At 44.6% G+C, this 24800-nt stretch overlaps 1 protein-coding gene across 1 annotated transcript in view; it reads right to left on the reverse strand.

Moving 5' to 3' along the window:
- The window catches only part of LOC130357918 (gastricsin-like), a 69547-nt gene extending 56950 nt beyond the window's left edge, over positions 1-12597 (reverse strand). The window contains exon 1 of the mRNA XM_056560671.1: positions 12442-12597. The gene's annotated coding sequence lies outside the window, so the exon portion shown is untranslated. The remainder of the gene's footprint in view (positions 1-12441) is intronic.
- Between the last annotated feature and the right edge of the window lie 12203 nt (positions 12598-24800).

Here is a 24800-nt window from a genome sequence, read left to right on the forward strand (position 1 = left end):
CAAGGTATCAACATGGCACCTCATAGCAAAGAACTCTCTGAGGATCTGAAAAAAAAAAGAATTGTACCATTAATAAAAACCCTCTGTTTCCCATCATTGAGCCAGTTACTTAGCCCCTTGCACACACTCTCCCCCAGCCCCATGCTTCTCATTTTATGCACCAACCTTTTATGTGGCACTGTATCAAATGCTTTGGAAAAATCCAGATATACGACATCCAGCGATTGCCCCTGGTCCAGTCTGGAGATCACCTCCTCATAAAAGCTGATCAGGTTATTTTGACAGGACCGATCCCTCATAAAGCCATGCTGATATGGGGTCATACATTTATTTTTATTAATATACTCCAGAATTACATCCCTTAGAAACCCCTCAAACAATTTACATACAACGGAGGTTAAACTAACAGGTCTATAATTCCCAGGGTCACCTTTTGATCCCTTTTTAAATATTGGTACCACATTTGCCATGCGCCAGTCCTGGGGAACAGTCCCTGTTACTATAGAGTCCCTGAATATTAAAAATAGGGATCTGTCTATTACATTACTTAATTCCTTTAGAACACGGGAGTGTAGGCGGCACTGTACTTCTTCCTGGGTTAGACAGATGACCTTTCATTTTCCTCGGTGAATACAGTGGAGAAGAATTTGTTTAATATATTTGCTTTTTTCTGATCCCAGTTTATAATTTCTTCCTCATAATTTTTTTTAAAGGGCCCACACTTTCATTTTTGCTATTTTTGCTATTTATATAGCTAAAGAACATTTTGGGAGTCTTTCTGTCTCTATTTTTGCGGTTTTTATCTGTTTTTTACATATTTTACATTTTTCTCTAAAGCTTTTTAATGTTTCTTCACTGCCGTCCTGTTTTAGTAGTTTAAATGCTTAAGTTTTTTCATGTATTGCCCCCTTAACATTTTGTTTATCCATATTGGTTTTCTTTTATTTCTGACCCCTTTATTGCCATAAGGTATATACATCTTACAGTGAGAATTTAAGCTATTTTTAAAAGTCTCCCATTTAGTGTCAGTATTCTTGTTTTTGAGTACATTATCCCATTTTATATTGTTAAGGGCTTCTCTGAGTTGATCAAACTTTGCCTTCCTAAAGTTCATTGCTTTTGTGGCCCCTCGAGAGATTCCCTTATTGAAGAACAAGTTATAATGTAAAATATTATGATCACTGTTTCCTAGGTATCCTTCTACTTGCACCTTAGTTACTCTGTCAGGTCTGTTGGTTAATATTAAGTCCAGTAGGGCGCCCCCTCTTGTCGGGCCCTGCACCATTTGGGACAGATAATTTTCTTTAGCTATAGTCAGAAACTTGTTTCCTTTATGAGATTCACAGGTCTGTCTCCCAATTTATATCAGGATAGTTGAAAGTCCCCCATTATTATCACGTCATTTTGATTTGCTGCCTTGTTTATTTGCCTCAGCAATTGATCTTCTGCCTCTTCCATTATGTTTGGCGGCTTATAGCAAACCCCTATCAGGATTTTTTTTATTTTTATCTCCATATATTTCTACCCATAATGACTCCACATTATCGTTTCCCTCCCGTATATCCTCCCGCAATGCGGATTTAGGAGGTTGTCCTGGGAAAATAAACATAAAAGTGCTGCCAGCATTGCTGCAGAGGTTATAGGGGGTCAGCCTGTCAGTACTCCCAGAAGGAAGTCTTTTATAAAGATGAAGCACAAGAAAGCCCTGAAGAAAAGCAAATTAAGGACATGGGTTACTGGAACCATGTTCTGTGATCCATTGAGACCAAGATAAACTTTCCTACAGTCATGCATGGTGATGAGAGTTTCATGATCTGGGGCTGCATGAGTGCTGCTGGGACGAGGGAGCTGCAGCTCAATGAGGGAACTGTGAATGCCAACATGTACTGTGACTTACTGAAGCAGAGCATGGTCACCTCTCTCCAAAGACTGGGCTGCAGGGCAGTATTCCAACATAATAACAACCCCAAATACAAATACCTCCAAAGCAACTACTGCCTTGCTAAAGAAGCTAAGGGTAAAGGTGATGAACTGGCCAAACCTGTTCAGATCTAAACCCAATTGAGCATCTGTGGGGCATCCTCAAATGGAACGTGGGGGAGCGTAAGGTCTCTAACATCCACCAACTCCATGATGTCATCATGTAGGAGTGGAAGAGGACTTCAGTGGCAACCTAGTAAGCTCTGTGAACTCCATGATCAAGCAGTGGAGGAGAGAACAAATCACCTGTGAGTCACTAGATGTAACTGCACTGAAATCTCTTATATGTCTGTTGTGGCACTGATAGCAGCTGTTGTCAGTGTGTCACCTGAATATAGGGTATCGTCCTAAACTCAGTTGACAGGCTGACATTATTATTGCTATTAAAGAGGGATTCCTACAAATTTAAATTAGAACTGGGTGCTCGGTGGGAGCCTGACTGCTTGGACTTACACCAATCATCAGAATGGAGGAGAAATTCCACCTGGCAGGGTTAGAAGATTTTAAAGTATTGTGGATGGCTATTAAAATTTTTACATGGAATGTGAGGTGAATGGGGGACAGTGTGATAAGACTTGCAGTGTTTGACCGGGTACATAATCAATATAGAAGAAACTCCCAGCACACTGACGTCTTTCACTAAGCTTTATCCAGCTACTCTTCTGAATGTGTTGCGGCTCACACCTGAACCTTTCTTAACCGCTGTTCACCTTCCTGAGCACCTTCCAATGTTTATGTGTGGGGACTTTTATTACTCTATGAATCCACTCATTGATAGGAAAGGGTCTGGAGGCTATCTGGCAACTAGCGTGTGACATTCTATTACCCTGTCTAAAGAAGAATAGGAAATGGGATGGAATGATGCTTGGAGATCCAGTGAATGAAGTTTTCTCCTGTTGTTCAACAACCCATTATTCCACCTCCCTCATTTATATGATTCTATGTAATGACAAGGGGATGTATATGGTGTAAAGGACAGTGCATAAAGCAAAGCCAGTATCAGACCCAACATGCCTGGTGATAGCCCTAAGGGAGGGGTCTGTGGCTAAGGGGAATAGGAGGGCTTTCCAGTTCAATGACCATTGACTCAATATTGTTGATAATTTAGTTAGAACTGAACTATTGAAATTCTGGAAAGTAAACAAGATTGTTTAGGATTCTCTGAAAGCTTTTTTCAAAGACTATTTAGTTAAGTGGCATATAAAAGAGTAGGGAGATGACGGAAGATAAGTAGCAGTTTGCAAATGGTCCGTCTAAGGATAGTTTTGATTCAATTAATTAACACAAGAACAGTATACTATGATGATGGCGGAGAAGGCCCAACAGAAGGCCTTTTGTAGAAGGTTGTTGGTCTGGAAAATATTGCCCAGTGTTGTACAAGTTTGGAGCAAAAAGCAAGATATTTTATCTTTACAAAATGATTCTGGAGAATGCATTAGGCAGCCAAAAAGAATTCAGGCAGAGATCCGCAAATTATTTTTAAAACTGTATCAGTCAGATGTTTGTTCATCAGGTTTTGACATTGACAATTTTCTTCATAATTGTGAGCTACCCAAACTGGAAAAGGGAATTTCCAAAAGTATTCTCTGTAGAAGATATGAAAGAAGCTATTTTTTCATTCTCTGGCTCCTCTGCTGCGGGTTCAGATGACCTCCCCTTTGAAGTCTACAAAGTGTTTGCGAAGGTGCTCTTGAGCAAAATTTGAGCCAATTTTGAGCGAAACATCTAGAAGGATATTTATCAAGTTCCGTAGTAGAAATTTTGCATAAGAAAGTTGCATGTACTTGCGCGCATGCGACTTTTCTATACATGCTGCGACTTTTAGATTTTTGCTTATTCCAACGTACATTTCTGAAATCTGCTCACGTAGTAATTTTTATTTTTTTTACTTTGCAGTGGTCATGTATTTATCAAATGCAATAGTCGCTATTTGTGAAGAAAAAAGGTGCATCTCCGTTTAAAAGTCGCATATGTATTCCAGGTCCAACCTGGCTTATAGAAAGTGCATACATCTGCAGAAAAGGAAATTAACACCCACTTTAACAACTGTTCTTGTTCTGCATCATGCAACAAAGCTACTAAATTCATTATAAAACTTATTTATATTATATTAATATAATTATATTATATTAATTATATATATTAACTCTATTAATTTTAAAACGTTAATGACCATGGACCTGTATACACGTCCAGGCAGGATGCACGTTCCTGCACCAGGACAAGTATACACGTCCATGGTTCTTGTGGGTGCTGCCCAGTGCACTTGGCTGTAACACACAGCCGGGACCCTGCCGCACTGCCAGGACTGAAGTAAACTTCGGTTCCGGTGCATTGCCGTAAATTGTGATTTGCCATAGATTGTGATGGAGTGACTCAGCAGTTTTCCCTGCTCGAGCGCTCCGCCTCCATTACATTCTATAAGCTGACACTCGCACACCAGCCCCCCAACCATTGGTTACTGCGGGGGCTGGGGGGGGGTGTGCGAGTGTCACATGACATATTTAATCCTCAGGCATTGCAGCTCACCGCAGTCTCACTTGGGCTATCACAGGGAGAGGATCTCACCCTATGATAGCCCGAAGCTGCATGGAGCTCTTATGGCCTTTGTGGCCCGATTCCATGAGCGGTATCGGGCCACAGAAGCTAATACTTTTACTGTTTAATTGTCACCGCGCGCTTGTTCGCCACCGCTATCGAGATCCCTATGCCCGATAGCGGCGTTATCAGCTTTGTCACCCGCCAGCGCGATCGCTCGACAGCGCTATCAGGATCCCTATGCCCGATAGCGCTGTCAACCGATTGCCTCCCTGCCCGCTGCTCTGCTCCCCGTCCCCTGTTAACTCTCAGGGAATGGGGAACAGAAAGTAGAGCAGCGGACACAGCTAAAGTAGTACTGCGCATGCGCAGCACTATGCAAATAGCGTAGGTAGGTAGCATAGCCGTAGATTAGTGTAGGTTGTAATTTAGCATAGTTTAGTATTAAAAGTGAAAGGGGGTTAGGCACCACAACTCCCAGCACGGGAGTTGTAGTTTAGGACAACAACTCCCAGCATGCCCATACAGGTAAAGGCTGCCAGGGCATGCTGGGAGTTGTAGTTTAGCTTAGATTAGACAGCAAAAGGACTACAACTCCCAGCATGCCCAGACAGCTAAAGGCTGCCCAGGCATGCTGGGAGTTGTAGTTTAGGACTACAACTCCCAGCATGCCCAGACAGCTAAAGGCTGCCCAGGCATGCCGGGAGTTGTAGTTTATCTTAGATTAGACAGTGAAGGGACTACAACTCCCAGCATGCCCAGACAGCTAAAGGCTGTCCAGGCATGCTGGGAGTTGTAGCTTAGGACTACAACTCCCAGCATGCCCAGATAGCTAAAGGCTGCCTGGGCATGCTGGGAGTTGTAGTTTAGGACTACAACTCCCAGCATGCCCAGAAAGCTAAAGGCTGCCCAGGCATGCTGGGAGTTGTAGTTTAGGACTACAACTCCCAACATGCCCAGATAGCTAAAGGCTGCCCAGGCATGCTGGGAGTTGTAGTTTAGCTTAGATTAGACAGCAAAGGGACCACAACTCCCAGCATGCCCAGACAGCCGAAGGCTGCCCGGGCATGCTGGGAGTTGTAGTGCAGTGATGGGACCACAAATCCCAGCATGCACAGACAGCTGAAGACTGCCACGGCATGCTGGTAGTTGTAGTTTAGCTTAGATTAGACAGCGAAAGGACTACAACTCCCAGCATGCCCAGACAGCTAAAGGCTGCCCAGGCATGCTGGGAGTTGTAGTTTAGGACTACAACTCCCAGCATGCCCAGACAGCTAAAGGCTGCCCAGGCATCCTGGGAGTTGTAGTTTAGCTTAGATTAGACAGCGAAGGGACTACAACTCCTGTCACGATCACACCCTATCGGTCCAGCCAAGACGCTAGAGAGAGTGTGATGGTGCAAGGCCACCAGACCTCTGGGTATCCACTACTAGTCCCAGCAAGTCACCAAATTAACCCTTAGATAAACGTGTTTCCACCAGAGCTGCCTTCAGAAAGATGAGCTCATATATTTAGAGATCAAAGACCAGAGCTGATTAATTAAACATTTAATCTGATAAAAGGTATCACAGTGCTGACTATATAAAAATACAGAAATAAATGACATACAGGTACAAAAATATATAAAAGAGTTTAGCAAGGCAAGTTCAGAAAACAAAAGATGAAGTTCTTACAGCATGATGATATAGCAGTCCATGAGAGTGAGTTCCAGCTGTTCTTAGGATGGTCTTGTCAGCTTGTTGCACAGCCTTGAACAACCTGAGTCTAGCATTGTTTAAATATTATATCTGCTTTCTTGGGAGGGAGACTCCATTCCCCCCTACCCTCTGATCCCACCAGGGGGTCTTCTCTCTTCCTGACCCCTTATTTGTTTGATTATATGATGGAACCAGAGTGCATGACTTCAAAGGAGAAATCAAACAGCCAGACCCCCAATAAAATGCAATACACAAACCCACAGTCTGAATGACCTCCACCCCCAGGTCTTGGATGACACATCACACACAGTTATAATTTATAATACACATATAGGATTTTAATAATAATCAGGCCTTGGGCCTGACAACTCCCAGCATGCCCAGACAGCTAAAGGCTGCCCAGGCATGCTGGGAGTTGTAGTTTAGGACTACAACTCCCAGCATGCCCAGATAGCTAAAGGATGCCCAGGCATGCTGGGAGTTGTAGTTTAGCTTAGATTAGACAGCAAAGGGACCAGAACTCCCAGCATGCCAAGACAGCTGAAGGCTGCCCGGGGATGCTGAGAGTTGTAGTGCAGTGAAGGGACCACAACTCCCAGCATGCCCAGACAGCTGAAGGCTGCCCGGGCATGCTGGGAGTTGTAGTGCAGTGAAGTCACCGTAGTTAGCGTAGTGTTAGCGCGATTTTAGCGTAGTTAGCATAGCATTAGCTCAATTTTAGCGTAGCTTTAGTTTAGTGTTAGCGCAGTTTTACAGTTTTTAACGTAGCATAGTGTTAGCGCAGTTGTAGCGTATTTAGCATAGCCTAGTGTTAGCGCAGTTGTAGCGTACTTTTAGCTTATTTAGCGTAGTGTATTGTTAGCGCACTTTTAGTGTAGTGTAGTGTTAGCGCAGTTTTAGTGTATTTAGCGTAGTGTAAGCACAGTTTTAGCGTATTTAGCGTAGCTTAGTTTTAGCGCAGTTTTAATGTATTTTGTGTCGTGTAGCGTTAGCACAGTTTTAGTGTATTTAGCATAGCGTATTGTTAGTGTAGTCTTAGAGTAGTGAGCACAGTGTAGTCTTAGAGTAGTTAGCGTAGTGTAGTGTTAGTCCAGTTCTAGCATAGTTGGCGTAGTTGTACACGGGTCTAGTGTAGCTAACTTAGTTTTACAGGCAGATAAAGTGTAGTTTAGAGAGTGTAGCGTGGGGTGTAGCTTAGCTTAGTCATAAAGTGAAGGGGGTAAAACTCCCAGCATGCCCAGTCAGCCAAAGGCTGTCCGTACAGGATGGAAGTTGTAGTTTTGCAAAAGTAGCAGAGGCAGTTGCGCTCTGCTATGTTAATGTAGTATACAGCCACCTGTATAGATGGCTGTATACGGTGATCACAAGGCCACTTACTCACCTCCGTTCCTGCTCCGTCACTGGACTTGTAGCAATGCAGAAAGATGATGGAGCTGGAACGGGGGTGTTAAGGCTCTCCAGGTAATAACCCTTTATTTTTTTTTTTTTTTTCTTGTTTCAGATACGTGTATGCGGAGGACTACATCGGAATCGGTGGACTACGACGATGACCTGCTTTTTTCCTTTTCTTTTAATAAAATGGTTAACGAGGGCTGTGGGGGAGTGTTTTTCCTAATAAAATTTTTTTAACTTGTGTGTGCTTTTTTTCTTTGTTATTACTTTACAGGCTTAGTAGTGGAAGCCCTCTTGTAGACGGAGTCCATTACTAATTTTTTAACTTGTGTGTGCTTTTTTTCTTTGTTATTACTTTACAGGCTTAGTAGTGGAAGCCCTCTTGTAGACGGAGTCCATTACTAACTCCAAATTATTACCCCGGTACCCAACGCCACAGGGGTACCGGGAAGAGCCAATACCAACCGGCCCAGAGCACCAAATATGGCGCTCTTGGGCCTAGACGGTAACAGGCTGGTGTTATTTAGGCTGGGGAGGGCCAATAATGATGGTCCTCGCCCACCCTGGTAACGTCAGGCTGTTGCTGTTTGGTTGGTATTTAGCTGAAAATGAAGACTGGGAACCACACACATTTTTTTTATTTTTTTATAAAAAAACAAACAAAAAAAACGTATGTGGTTCCCCGTCTTTTCATTTTCAGCCAAATACCAAACAAACAGCAACAGCCTGGCGTTAACAGGATAGGCGAGGACCATCGTTACTGGCCCTCCCCAGCCTAAATAACGCCAGTCCGTTACCACCCAGGCCCAAGAGCGCCATATTTGGCGCTCTAGGCCTGTTGGTATTGGCTCTTCCCGCTACCCCTGTGGCGGTGGGTACCGGGGTAATAATTGGGGGTTAGCGCAAGCTGTTTTTGGGGCTAATGCTAAGCCCCGACTTAATAATGGACTCCGTCTACAAGAGGGCTTCCACTACTAAGCCTGTAAAGTAATAACAAACAAAAAGAAGCACACACAAGTTAAAACATTTTTATTAGGAAAAACACTCCCCCACAGCCCTCGTTAACCATTTAATTAAAAGAAAAGAAAAAAATGCAGGTTATCATCGTAGTCCACCGATTCCGATGTAGTCCTCCGCATTGACATATCTGAAACGAGAAGAAAAACACAAAAAAAAAAATGGGTTATTACCTGGAGAGCCTAACTTACCACCCCCGTTCCAGCTCCGTCATCTTCCTGCATTGCTACAAGTCCAGTGAGGGAGCAGGAACGGAGGTGGGTAAGTGGCCTTGTGATCGCCGTATCCAGCCATCTATACAGATGGCTTTATACTGCATTAACGTAGCAGAGCGCAACTGCCTCTGCTACTTTTGCAAAACTACAACTTCCATCCTGCCCGGACGGCCTTTGGCTGTCTGGGCATGCTGGGAGTTTTAGCCCCTTCACTTTATGGCTAAGCTACACCCCACGCTAAACTATCTAAACTATGCTCTATCTACCTGTAAAACTAAGTTAGCTACACTACACCCGTGTACAACTACGCCAACTATGCTAGAACTGGACTAACACTACACTACGCTAACTACTCTAAGACTACGCTAACAATACGCTACGCTAAATACGCTAAAACTCTGCTAACACTACACTAAATACACTAAAACTGCGCTAACACTACACTACGCTAAATACACTAAAACTGAGCTAACACTAAGCTACGCTAAATACGCTAAAACTACACCAACACTACACTACACTAAATACACTAAAACTGCGCTAACACTACACTACACTAAAAGTGCGCTAACACTACACTACGCTAAATACGCTAAAAGTACGCTAGCACTAAGCTACGCTACAACTGTGCTAACACTACGCTATGCTAAATACGCTACAACTGCGCTAACACTATGCTATGCTAAAAACTGTAAAACTGCGCTAACACTAAACTAAAGCTATGCTAAAAGTGAGCGAACGATACGCTAACTACGCTAAAATCTACACTAACTATTTTATACCTGTGCAAAACTACAACTCCCAGCATGCCTGGGCAGCCTTTAGCTGTCTAGGCATGCTGGGAGTTGTGGTCCCTTCACTGCACTACAACTGCCAGCATCACCGGGAAGCCTTCAGCTGTCTGGGCATGCTGGGAGTTCTGGTCCCTTCACTGCACTACAACTCCCAGCATGCCCAGGCAGCCTTCAGCTGTCTGGGCATGCTGGGATTTGTGGTCCCATCACTGCACTACAACTTCCAGCATGCCCGGGCAGCCTTCAGCTGTCTGGGAATGCTGGGAGTTGTGGTCCATTTGCTGTCTAATCTAAGCTAAACTACAACTCTCAGCATGCCTGGGCAGCCTTTAGCTATCTGGGCATGCTGGGAGTTGTAGTCCTAAACTACAACTCCCAGCATGCCTGGGGAGCCTTTAGCTGTCTGGGCATGCTGGGAGTTGTGGTCCCTTCGCTGTCTAATCCAAGCTAAACTACAACTCCCAGCATGCACTGGCAGCCTGTAGCTGTATGGGCATGCTGGGAGTTGTTGTCCTAAACTACAACTCCCATGCTGGGAGTTGTGGTGCCTAAACCCCTTTCACTTTTAATACTAAACTATGCTAAATTACAACCTAAACTAATCTACGGCTACGCTACCTACCTACGCTATTTGCGTAGTGCTGCGCATGCGTAGTACTACTTTAGCTGCGCCTGCTGCTCTACTTTCTGTTCCCCGTTCCCTGAGTGTTAACGGGACGGGGAGCAGAGCAGCGGGCGGGGAGGCAAGTGGTTGACAGCGCTATCGGGCATAGGGATCCTGATAGCGCTGTTGAGCGATCGCGCTGGCGGGTGACAAGCTGATAACGCCGCTATCAGGCATAGGGATCCCGATAGCGGTGGCGAACAAGCGCGCTGGCGGGTGACAATTAAACAGTAAAAGTATTAGCTTCTGTGGCCCGATACCACTCATGGAATCGGGCCACAGAGGCTATGAGAGCTCCGTGCAGCTTCGGGCTATCACAGGGAGAGATCCTCTCCCTGTGATAGCCCAAGTGAGATTGCGGTGAGCTGCAATGCCTGAGGATTAAATATGTCATGTGACACTCGCACACCCCCCCCCCAGCCCCCGCAGTAACCAATGGTTGGGGCCTGGTGTGTGAGTGTCAGCCTATAGAATGTAATGGAGGTGGAGCGCTCGAGCAGGGAAAACTGCTGAGTCATTTCATCCCAATCTATGGCAAATCACAATCTACGGCAATGCACCGGCAGTTCAACCCTTACAGCCACTGACGGAAATGACCGCAGGCTGTAAGTGTTTTGACAGAGGGAGGGAGCTCCCTTTGTCTTCCCTGCAGCACCCCACAGTGCGATTGTGGGGTGCTGTGTGTGATCCCTGGCAGGCGGGACCCTGCCACACTGCCAGGACCGAAGTAAACTTCGGGTCCCGTCAGTTTAACCCTTACAGCCATGGTTAGAAGCGACCGCAAGCTGTAAGATGTTTTGACTGAGGAAGGGGGCTCCATCTGTCTCTCTCCTGTAGCACCCCGCAACAATAGCGTGGTGCTGCTAGTTACCTGGGCAGCCGAGGGTCTTTACAAGGATAGGGACGTCCTGATATGCTGCCTGCCAGTTTAAAACTAGCAGGCAGCATATAACTGCAATGAAAAAGTAGGTTTGTGACATGTACTCTTATCTGTTTGTGGTGACCGAGAACTTCAGTCAAGGTATAATCTCCTATAAACCCAAATGGCAATTAGTACGAGAAAGGAAAAAAGGTGACTGGTTCTCTAGGTCTATGGGGATTACTATAGTGATGTTCTGGTGAGATTGGGTGGTGGAGTGGTAGGGTGTTGTCAGTGTGTCTGTATATATGGGATGATGGTTATGGTAGTGTGTTATATATTATGAATGTGATATGTATGGTAATGAATGTACTAGAGTGTATGGCGGTGTGTGAGATGCGTTGAAATGTATGACAGTGTGTGTGAGTGTGTGTGTATGATGTGTGTATGGCTCAGGCGTCTATGTTAGTGTAGCTGTGATAGAGGTGATGGGGGATGTGAAGAGGACAAAGAGAAAAAAGGAGAGAGAAAGAAGGAAAAGTGGAATGGTTTGTACTTGGATGCTTAAAAATTTATTTGTTATAAAATTACATACAATATATGGGAAAAAAGTGCTGGGCCCTAGCACTTATGTTTTCCAATAGACAATAAAAAATAATAGATAATAAATAATAATAATAATAATAATAAATAAAAAACAAATTAATATATATAGTACTACACTAATAAAACCAAGTCAAATAATTATACCATAGAGTCAGTATTCAATAGCCATAAAGTCAATAGTTCAAAGCACTGGACAGAAGCTCTGCTTCTCAAGTAACCGATGATAATATTCACGTATATTGTCCAGTATGTCCCACTGGACCATGTACCCAATTGGCCAATGCACAGTATCGGTGCTGCGACCGAACAGAAGTTAGTAAGTTATCCACGGTACTGCGACCGTACTTATGCAGTATCTCCAATGCAAAGGTGAAAGAAACAATCAATTGTAAAGTGAAACAAAGTTATGGATATAGCGGTACTGCGACCGTGCGGACAATCTCGTCCCGTAGAAACAATGTATCCAATATAGCAATATTGCGGCTGTGATATGAGAAGGATACAAGCCTGTAGTAGTATAGCTGTTGGCGGTGCTGCGACTGCGCTGGATACAGCAGAGCGGGAAAGCCGCAGGATGTACTGCGGTCCCGTGGTGGGACAGACAGAGGAGGCTCCAGCAGTTGCAAATATAGGTAAGCAGATAAGGGGGAGAAGATGTCAGGTACTATGTACCGCTCACCCGGTGCTTCCTGTAGCTTCTGCGGTGTCCGTCCTCTCTGCAGGTGAAGAAATTATGCTGTACCGGCCAGCGGTGACCGGAGCTGGTGGTGATGGGCGCGTGTGTGGTCCCGGGCGCACTAGGATGATTTCCTTGGTCTGTGCTTAGCCTCAGGGTTAGATTGGTTGTTGCCGTGCTTGAGAGTAGTAGTGCTTGACTTGGTATGCTAGGACTAGACACGTTTCGGACCTGCTAGGTCCATCCTCAGTAGTCTAATGATTTGCTGCCATGATGGGCCTTAAATACAGTCCAAGTACGATTTTGGAGGGAAACAGGGAAACAGAAAAAACAGGGAGGCGGATCCAATTTTGGAAAAACCGGCATGGATCCAGGCTCAGGATAGAGAAATGATGGGAATAGTAGGCAAAGAGAATAGGAAGTAAAGATACACAAAAAGTAAAAAAAAAAGTGAGATAAGAATAATGCATGTTACATGAGGAGGTATAGTAAAAGTGTATATGTGGATGTGTGTATTCTGTTGGTTTTTGGGAATATTGATAATATATAATGAATTGTATTCAATCGTGTATTATGATCTGAGCAGACATAATCAAATAAATATAATAAATGTAGAAGCATAAATAAATATGTAGATGGGTATTTTTGATAGTCTTGTGTGGGTGATAATTCCAGTATAGTAGGATATTATTTTCTCTGTGGGGGATGTGTAGACGATAAGTATGAAAATAGATGAGTTATGTGTGGGGGAGTACAGCTGTAGTATAGAGAAGCTGAAGATCACTTGAGGTATATAGAGTAAAAAAATAAAAATAAAAAAATAAATATATATATATATATATACACATATATGTATAGTCACATATGTGTATGGAAACATGAATATAAAAAAAAATATATAAAAAATATAAATATATAAAATAAATAAAAGTAGGTATATAAACATATTTAAGATGTAATATATGTACATGAGAATATAAAAATAATAATATTGATTTAAAATATTTAAAAAATGTGCAATAATAAATATTATTGGTGAATTGGTGTGGAACACATGGATATTGCACTTATTGTAGAAATCCAAAAATTTCTAGGTCTGCATTTAGACCAAAAGGTGTCAGTGTTTGTAGATCATAAATCAGTTTACTTTCTTGTCTGGACATTTTTTTTTATGTGGTCGCCTCCTCTCCAATCATGTTTCACTTTTTTGTTTCATTCCTATTGTGTTTGTCTCGAAAGTGTGCTGATAATGAATGTTTGTCGAAGCCTATTTTAATATTGTGGACATGTTCTTGTATTCTCTTCTTGAGACTTATTTTCGTGCGTCCCACGTATTGCAATCCACATGGGCATGTAATTGTGTAAATTACAGACATACTGTGTTCTGAAACATTTGATTTGGACAATATTTTCTCAGTTTTTTGGGGAAAATCAGTGAGCCTACAATTTGTACATTTTCCACAGCGGTATTGGAAAACATAAGTGCTAGGGCCCAACACTTTTTTCCATATATTGTATGTCATTTTATAACAAACAAGTACAAACCATTCCACTTTTCCTTCTTTCTCTCTCCTTTTTTCTCTTTGTCCTCTTCACATCCCCCCATCACCTCTATCACAGCTACACTAACATACACGCCTGAGCCATACACACATCATACACACACACTCACACACACTGTCATACATTTTAAACACATCTCATACACCGCCATACACTCTAGTACATTCATTACCACACATATCACATTCATAATATATAACACTCTACCATAACCATCATCCCATATATACAGACACACTGACAACACCCTACCACTCCACCACCCAATCTCACTAGAACATCACTATAGTAATCCCCATAGACCTAGAGAACCAGTCACCTTTTTTCCAAAGTATTCCAAAGCATTAAAAAAAAGTGTCAAAAAATAATATAAAAGAAATAAATGTGTAACAACAATGGCCCACATTTATTATTGTAGTGTAAGTGAAGCATTTTTTTACACCTTTTTCTTGTGTGCTGGTAATGTGTAGTAGCACCAAATTTATTAAATGGTCAAAGAGCATTTGATAAATTTTGTGCAGGTCACATTTTCTGAAATTTCTGTCTTCACATACACCAAAAAGCTACGCCAGGTCTGGGCTGGTGTATTTTTAGAGACTTTTCAGTGGCTTTGCGCCTTATTTTGCTCCTTTTCACAAAAAGGCGCAGTTGATAAAACCCTTCCATATCATGTGTATTGCCAAAATCAGTAGATGGCAACTCAAAATCAGCAGAAATGTGTAAACAAAAAGGCTCAAAAAACCCTGCTTGCTCCATTTTTTGCCCTTTTTTAGACACAAAAAATAGTCTAAAGACAATGATAAATGTGGGCCAATAAGTGTAAAAAAAATAAAATAAAAATACATTTATTAAATAAATATAATTAAAAAAAAAAAAGCATAATGACTAGGATCACACGGCTGCCTGCTGCAGCTGGGTAGCTTTGTGTGTCCTCTCATAGCGGCGGATTTCCCGCCGGCAGTCATAAGCGGACACATTGAGCTACCCAGCTGCAGCAGTGATCTCGCCCTTGTGACTGCTGGGGGCATCCGCTGTGTGAAATATGCTACGGATGCGCTCTATGTGACCCTACACTGCTGTTACGCCGAGTGCTCCGGGTCCCCGCTCCTCCCCGGAGCGATCGCAGCGTTCTCTTATTCACAGCGCCCCGGTCAGACCTGCTGACCGGGTGCGCTGCGATATTGCTCCCAGCCGGGATGCGATTCGCGATGCGGGACGCGCCCGCTCGCGATGCGCATCTCGGCTCCCGTACCTGACCCGTTCCCCGTCGGTGTTTTCCCGGCGCGCGCGGCCCCGCTCCTTAGGGCGCGCGCGCGCCGGGTCTCTGCGATTTAAAGGGCCACTGCGCCACTGATTGGCGCAGCAGGCCTAATCAGTATCCTCACCTGTGCACTCCCTACTTATACCTCACTTCCCCTGCACTCCCTCGCCGGATCTTGTTGCCATTGTGCCAGTGAAAGCGTTTCCTTGTGTGTTCCTAGCCTGTGTTCCAGACCTCCTGCCGTTGCCCCTGACTACGATCCTTGCTGCCTGCCCTGACCTTCTGCTACATCCGACCTTGCTCTTGTCTACTCCCTTGTACCGCGCTTATCTCAGCAGTCAGAGAGGTTGAGCCGTTGCCGGTGGATACGACCTGGTTGCTACCGCCGCTGCAAGACCATCCCGCTTTGCGGCGGGCTCTGGTGAATACCAGTAGCAACTTAGAACCGGTCCACCGACACGGTCCACGCCAATCCCTCTCTGGCACAGAGGATCCACCCCCAGCCAGCCGAATCGTGACAGTAGATCCGGCCATGGATCCCGCTGAGGTCCCGCTGCCAGTTGTCGCCGACCTCACCACAGTTGTCGCCCAGCAGTCGCAACAGATAGCGCAACAAGGCCACCAGCTGTCTGAACTGACCGTGATGCTACAGCAGCTACTACCACAGCTTCAGCAATCATCTCCTCCGCCAGCTCCTGCACCTCCTCCGCAGCGAGTGGCCGCATCCAGCCTCCGATTATCTTTGCCGGATAAATTTGATGGGGACTCTAAGTTTTGCCGTGGTTTTCTTTCACAATGTTCCCTGCATTTGGAGATGATGTCGGACCAGTTTCCAACTGAAAGGTCAAAGGTGGCTTTCGTAGTCAGCCTTCTGTCTGGGAAAGCCCTGTCATGGGCCACACCGCTCTGGGACCGCAATGATCCTGTCACTGCCTCTGTACACTCCTTCTTCACAGAGATTCGAAGTGTCTTTGAGGAACCTGCCCGAGCCTCTTCTGCCGAGACTGCCCTGCTGAACCTGGTCCAGGGTAATTCTTCTGTTGGCGAGTACTCCATCCAATTCCGTACTCTCGCCTCCGAATTGTCCTGGAATAACGAGGCCCTCTGCGCGACCTTTAAAAAAGGCCTATCCAGTAACATTGAAGATGTGCTGGCCGCACAAGAAATTCCTGCTAACCTGCATGAACTTATTCATCTTGCCACCCGCATTGACATGCGTTTTTCCGAAAGGCGTCAGGAGCTCCGCCAGGATATGGACTTTGTTCGCACGAGGCGGTTTCTCTCCCCGGCTCCTCTCTCCTCTGGTCCTCTGCAATCCGTTCCTGTGCCTTCCGCCGTGGAGGCTATGCAAGTTGACCGGTCTCGCTTGACACCTCAAGAGAGGACACAACGCCGCATGGAGAACCTTTGCCTGTACTGTGCCGGTACCGAACATTTCTTGAAGGATTGTCCTATCCGTCCTCCTCGCCAGGAAAGACGCACGCTGACTGCGCACAAAGGTGAGACAGCCCTTGATGTGAACTCTGCTTCTCCACGTCTTACTGTGCCTGTGCGGATGTCTTCTTCTACCTTCTCCTTCTCTGCTATGGCCTTCTTGGATTCCGGATCTGCAGGAAATTTTAGTTTGGCCTCTCTCATCAACAGGTTCAACATCCCGGTGACCAGTCTCGCCAGACCCCTCTACATCAACTCTGTTAATAATGAAAGATTGGACTGTACAGTGCGTTACCGCACGGAACCTCTCTTAATGTGCATCAGACCCCATCACGAAAAAATTGAATTTTTGGTCCTCTCTAACTGCACTTCAGAAATTCTTCTTGGATTACCGTGGCTTCAATGCCATTCCCCAACCCTTGATTGGACCACAGGGGAAATCAAGAACTGGGGTACTTCTTGCCACAAGGACTGTCTTAAACCGGCTCCCAGTACTCACAGTCAAGACCCTGTGGTTCCCCCGGTATCTGGTCTTCCCAAGGCCTATCTGGATTATGCTGATGTTTTTTGCAAAAAACAAGCAGAGACTTTGCCTCCTCACAGGCCTTATGACTGTCCTATTGACCTCCTCCCGGGTACTACTCCACCCCGGGGCAGAATCTATCCTCTGTCTGCTCCGGAAACTCAAGCCATGTCGGAGTACATCCAGGAGAACTTAAAAAAGGGGTTTATCCGCAAGTCCTCCTCTCCTGCCGGAGCTGGATTTTTTTTTGTTTCCAAAAAAGACGGCTCCCTACGCCCTTGCATTGATTACCGCGGACTTAATAAAATCACTGTAAAAAACCGCTACCCCCAACCACTTATTTCGGAACTCTTTGACCGCCTACAAGGCGCCCACATCTTTACCAAGCTGGACTTAAGAGGTGCTTATAATCTCATCCGCATCAGGGAGGGGGACGAATGGAAGACTGCATTTAACACCAGAGATGGACACTTTGAATATCTGGTTATGCCCTTTGGCCTTTGCAACGCACCTGCCGTCTTCCAAGACTTTGTAAATGAAATTTTTCGTGATCTTCTATATACCTGTGTTGTGGTTTACCTGGACGATATTCTGATTTCTTCTGCTAACGTAGAAGAACACCGCCAGCATGTCCGCATGGTTCTTCAGAGACTTCGGGACAATCAATGATATGCCAAAATGGAAAAATGTCTCTTTGAATGTGAGTCTCTTCCTTTCCTAGGATACTTAGTCTCTGGCCAGGGACTACAAATGGACCCAGATAAACTATCTGCCGTATTGGATTGGCCACGCCCCTCCGGACTCCGTGCTATCCAACGTTTTTTGGGGTTCGCCAATTATTACAGACAATTTATTCCACACTTTTCCACTATTGTGGCTCCTATCGTGGCTCTAACCAAGAAAAACGCCAATCCTAAGTCCTGGTCTCCTCAAGCGGAAGACGCATTTAAACATCTCAAGTCTGCCTTTTCTTCTGCTCCCGTACTCTCCAGACCTGACCCATCTAAACCCTTCTTATTGGAGGTAGACGCCTCCTCGGTGGGAGCTGGAGCAGTTCTTCTACAAAAAAATTCTTCCGGGCATGCTGTTACTTGTGGGTTTTTTTCTAGAACCTTCTCACCGGCGGAGAAAAACTACTCCATTGGTGATCGAGAATTACTGGCCATAAAATTGTCGCTTGAGAAATGGAGGCACCTGCTGGAGGGATCCAAATATCCAGTTATTATATACACTGACCACAAGAATCTCTCTTATCTCCAGACTGCCCAACGGCTGAACCCCTCGCCAGGCTAGGTGGTCGTTGTTCTTTGCCCGTTTTAACTTTGAAATTCATTTTCGCCCTGCTGACAAGAACATTAGGGCCGATGCCCTCTCTCGTTCTTCAGATGCCTCTGAAGTGGAAGCCTCCCCGCAACACATCATTCCTCCGGACTGTCTGATCTCCACTTCTCCAGCTTCCATCAGACAAACTCCTCCAGGGAAGACCTTCGTTTCTCCACGCCAGCGCCTCGGGATTCTCAAGTGGGGACACTCCTCCCACCTCGCAGGCCATGCTGGCATCAAAAAATCCATCCAACTCATCTCTCGATTTTATTGGTGGCCTACTCTGGAGACTGATGTTGTTGATTTCGTGCGGACTTGTACTGTCTGTGCCCGGGATAAGACCCCTCGCCAGAAGCCTGCTGGTCTCCTTCATCCTCTGCCTGTTCCTGAACAACCTTGGTCACAGATTGGTATGGACTTTATTACTGACTTGCCTTATCCCATGGCAACACAGTTGTTTGGGTGGTCGTTGATCGATTCTCCAAGATGGCACATTTTATCCCTCTTCCAGGCCTTCCTTCAGCGCCTCAGTTGGCGAAGCAATTTTTTATACACATTTTTCACCTTCACGGGTTGCCCACGCATATCGTCTCGGATAGAGGCGTTCAATTTGTGTCTAAATTCTGGAGGGCCCTCTGTAAGCAGCTCAAGATCAAATTAAACTTCTCTTCTTCTTATCATCCCCAATCCAATGGGCAAGTAGAAAGAATTAATCAGGTCCTGGGTGACTATTTGCGACATTTTGTTTCCTCCCGCCAGGATGACTGGGCAGATCTTCTACCATGGGCCGAATTCTCGTACAATTTCAGAGTCTCCGAATCCTCTGCTAAATCCCCATTCTTCGTGGTGTACGGCCGTCACCCTCTTCCTCCCCTCCCCACTCCCATGCCCTCTGGTTTGCCCGCTGTTGATGAAGTGACTCGAGACCTTTCCACCATATGGAAAGAAACCCAAAATTCTCTTTTACAGGCTTCATCCCGGATGAAAAAATTTGCTGATAAGAAAAGAAGAATTCCCCCCATTTTTGCTCCCGGAGACAAGGTATGGCTCTCCGCTAAGTATGTCCGCTTTCGTGTCCCCAGTTATAAACTGGGACCACGTTATCTTGGTCCTTTCAAAATCAAGTGCCAGATCAACCCTGTCTCTTACAAACTCCTTCTTCCTCCTTCTCTCCGTATTCCCAATGCCTTCCATGTCTCTCTCCTTAAACCACTCATCCTTAACCGCTTCTCTCCCACTCCAGTTTCCGGGTCATCTGACGTCTTTTCGGTGAAGGAGATTCTAGCATCCAAGACGGTCAGAGGTAAAAGATTCTTTTTGGTTGACTGGGAGAATTGCGGGCCAGAGGAGAGATCTTGGGAACCTGAGGACAACATCCTGGACAAAAGTCTTATCCTCAGGTTCTCAGGCTCCAAGAAGAGGGGGAGACCCAAGGGGGGGGTACTGTTACGCCAAGCTCTCCGGGTCCCCGCTCCTCCCCGGAGCGCTCGCAGCGTTCTCTTATTCACAGCGCCCCGGTCAGACCTGCTGACCGGGTGCGCTGCGATATTGCTCCCAGCCGGGATGCGATTCGCGATGCGGGACGCGCCCGCTCGCGATGCGCATCTCGGCTCCCGTACCTGACCCGTTCCCCATCAGTGTTGTCCCGGCGCGCGCGGCCCCGCTCCTTAGGGCGCGCACGCCGGGTCTCTGCGATTTAAAGGGCCACTGCGCCACTGATTGGCGCAGCAGGCCTAATCAGTATCCTCACCTGTGCACTCCCTACTTATACCTCACTTCCCCTGCACTCCCTCGCCGGATCTTGTTGCCATTGTGCCAGTGAAAGCGTTTCCTTGTGTGTTCCTAGCCTGTGTTCCAGACCTCCTGCCGTTGCCCCTGACTACGATCCTTGCTGCCTGCCCTGACCTTCTGCTACGTCCGACCTTGCTCTTGTCTACTCCCTTGTACCGCGCTTATCTCAGCAGTCAGAGAGGTTGAGCCGTTGCCGGTGGATTCGACCTGGTTGCTACCGCCGCTGCAAGACCATCCCGCTTTGCGGCGGGCTCTGGTGAATACCAGTAGCAACTTAGAACCGGTCCACCGACACGGTCCACGCCAATCTCTCTCTGGCACAGAGGATCCACCTCCAGCCAGCCGAATCGTGACAACTGCATCCCATTCATACTGCAATTCAGCAGTATGTTAGAGGTATCCGTCAGCATCATGTTAAAAAAGTGATGCTGACCAGGGGCGGACATATCGCCTGTGCAGCCGGTTCAGCTGCACAGGGGCCCAGCGTGAGAGGGGGCCCGCTGCCCTCTCCAGGTCCGGCCCCAGAGGCGAGCATTAGGCCACATACCACCGCATACTCCCCGACCACAGCAAGTTTGACAGCACCCGGATGGACGCTGCGTTCAACCACCCCTGCAGCCAGTGGCGTCTCTGGGGGGGGGAGGTTAGGGGGGCCAGAGGGGGCCACGGCCCCCCTACATCATGATTGCCCCCCCCCCCTTGTGCCCCCCCTAGCAGCAGTAGGTCACTAGCAGCTCTCATGGCCACCAGTAAGGGGCCCGAGCCCCCGCTGCACCCCCCGCCCCCCGGAGCCATCTACTCCGGCATCCTTTTTTTAAATAAATCTTCAGCCAGCAGCCCTGTCACCACGCAGGGGCCGCGCTATGCAGACTGGGAAGAGCAGACAGGAAGCTCCTCCCCCTCTCTCACTCCCCTGTATGCTGCTGCTGGACCTTGTGGAGCAGGCCCGCTGTGTGTATACAGGCCCGGACACCACCAGTATGGAAGACTTACCTGCCCACTGCCCACTGCTGATGCTGCCCTTTTAAAGTAAGTAACTTGCTTGGGGGAGAGGGGGAAAGTTGTAGGAGATAGTGGGAGGTAGTTCAGTGTTTCCCAACCAGGGGGCCTCCAGCTGTTGCAAAACAACAACTCTCAGCATTCCTTTGGCTTTATGAGCATACTGGGAGTTGTAGTTTTGCAACAGCTGGAGGCCCCCAGGTTGGGAAACACTGATCTAGCTATCTATCTATCTATCTATCTATCTATCAATCTATTATATATCTATCTCCTATCTATCTATCTCATATCTATCCATCCATCCATCTATCTATATCCATCTATTTATGCATCTATCTATCTATCTTTCTCATATCTATCTATCTATCCTCATATCTATCTCATATCTATCTATCTCATATCTATTTCATATCTATCTATCTATCTCATATCTATCTATCTATCTCATATCTATCTATCCTCATATCTATCTCATATCTATCTATCTATCTCATATCTATCTATCTCATATCTATCTCATATCTATCTATCTATCTATCTATCTATCTATCTATCTATCTCATATCTATCTATCTATCTCATATCTATCGATCCTCATATCTATCTCATATCTATCTATCTATCTCATGTCTATCTCATATCTATCTATCTCATATCTATCTATCCTCATATCTATCTCATATCTATCTTTCTCATATTTATCTCATATCTATCTATCTATCTATCTATCCTCATATCTATCTCATATCTATCTATCTATGTCATATCGATCTATCTATCCTCATTTCTATCTCATATCTATCTATCTATCTCATATCTATCTATCTATCTATCTCATATCTATCTATCTCATATCTATCTATCTAACTCAGATAGATGAGAGATAGATAGATAAATAGATATGAGAGATAGATAGGTAGATGGATGATATATAGATACATATATATATATGTAGATATGAGATAGATAGAAAGATAGATAAATAGATGATATATAGATAGAGAGATGATATATAGAAAGATACATAAATAGATGGATAGATAGATGATAGACAGATCGATAGATAGATGATAGATACATAGATATGATATAGATAGATAGATGATAGATAGATATGATATAGACAGATAGATAGATAGATTAGATAGATAGATAGATAGATAGGAGATAGATGGATATGATATAGATAGATGGATATGATATAGATACATTTATATGATATAGATAGATAGATCAGTTTCCCAACCAGGGGGCCTCCAGCTGTTGCAAAACTACAACTCCCAGCATTCCTTTGGCTTTAGGAGCATACTGGGAGTTGTGGTTTTGCAACAGCTGGAGGCCCCCCTAGTTGGGAAACACTGATCTATATCAATCATCTATCTATTATCTATCTATCTATCCAAAAAAAATAAAAAATCAAGAGACCAGCAGCACACAGAAAAATTTGTGCAAAAAAGGTGGAGATTTATTGCATTATCCCAGTGTACAAAAGAAGCGACGTTTCAGCGACCTCTCGTCGCCGTTCTCAAGGAGCTTGTACACTGGGATAATGCAATAAATCTCCACCTTTATTGCACTAATTTTTCTGTGCTGCTGGTCTCTTGCTTTTTTCTAGTACAAGTGAACCTCTCACCAAGGTCCACACCCAGCGAGCAACATTGCATTGGTTTTCTTAATTTTGTTGTGCTGCTCTTCTGGAGTTTTTTTTTTTTTTATCTATCTATCCATCTATCTCCTATCTATCTATCTATCTATCTCATATCTATCTATCTCATATCTATCATCTATCTATATCATATCTATATATCCATCTATCTCCTATCTATCTATCTATCTATCTCATATCTATCTATATCATATCTATCTATCCATCTATCTATATCCATCTATCTATTTATGTATCTATCTATCTTTCTATTTATCTATCTATCTCATATCTATCTCAGATAGATGAGAGATAGATGAAAGATAGATAGATATGAGAGATAGATAGATAGATGATATATAGATAGATATGAGATAGATAGAAAGATAGATTAATAGATGATAGATAGATAGATGATAGATAGATATGATATAGATAGATAGATCTTATTCCCCCATGTATGTGTGACGTTTCGATAGCATCCCACCATCTTTATCATACGTACAGTTGTACATTCTGTAGTCTCTATGACATCACTGTGCTTCATAATAAACTGTGACATCACTGTGCTTCATAATAAACTGTGACATCACTGTGCTTCATAATAAACTGTGACATCACTGTGCTTCATAATAAACTCTGACATCACTGTGCTTCATAATAAACTGACATCACTGTGCTTCATAATAAACTGTGACATCACTGTGCTTCATAATAAACTGTGACATCACTGTGCTTCATCATAAACTGTGACATCACTGTGCTTCATCATAAACTGTGACATCACTGTGCTTCGTAATAAACTGTGACATCACTGTGCTTCGTGATAAACTGTGACATCACTGTGCTTCATGATAAACTGTGACATCACTGTGCTTCATGATAAACTGTGACATCACTGTGCTTCATGATAAACTGTGACATCACTGTGCTTCATGATAAACTGTGACATCACTGTGCTTCATGATAAACTGTGACATCACTGTGCTTCATGATAAACTGTGACATCACTGTGCTTCATGATAAACTGTGACATCACTGTGCTTCATAATAAACTGTGACATCACTGTGCTTCATAATAAATTGTGACATCACTGTGCTTCATAATAAACTGTGACATCACTGTGCTTCATCATAAACTGTGACATCACTGTGCTTCATCATAAACTGTGACATCACTGTGCTTCATCATAAACTGTGACATCCCTGTGCTTCATCATAAACTGTGACATCACTGTGCTTCATCATAAGCTGTGACATCACTGTGCTTCATCATAAACTGTGACATCACTGTGCTTCATAATAAACTGTGACATCACTGTGCTTCATGATAAACTGTGACATCACTGTGCTTCATGATAAACTGTGACATCACTGTGCTTCATCAAAAACTGTGACATCACTGTGCTTCATAATAAACTGTGACATCACTGTGCTTCATAATAAACTGTGACATCACTGTGCTTCATCATAAACTGTGGCATCACTGTGCTTCATCATAAACTGTGACATCACTGTGCTTCATCAAAAACTGTGACATCACTGTGCTTCATAATAAACTGTGACATCACTGTGCTTCATCATAAACTGACATCACTGTGCTTCATCATAAACTGTGACATCACTGTGCTTCATCATAAACTGTGACATCACTGTGCTTCATCATAAAATGTGACATCACTGTGCTTCATCATAAACTGTGACATCACTGTGCTTCATAATAAACTGTGACATCACTGTGCTTCATAATAAACTGTGACATCACTGTGCTTCATCATAAACTGTGACATCACTGTGCTTCATCATAAACTGTGACATCACTG

Source organism: Hyla sarda, chromosome 2, assembly GCF_029499605.1.
Source record: "Hyla sarda isolate aHylSar1 chromosome 2, aHylSar1.hap1, whole genome shotgun sequence".
In the NCBI taxonomy this organism is placed as follows: domain Eukaryota; kingdom Metazoa; phylum Chordata; class Amphibia; order Anura; family Hylidae; genus Hyla; species Hyla sarda.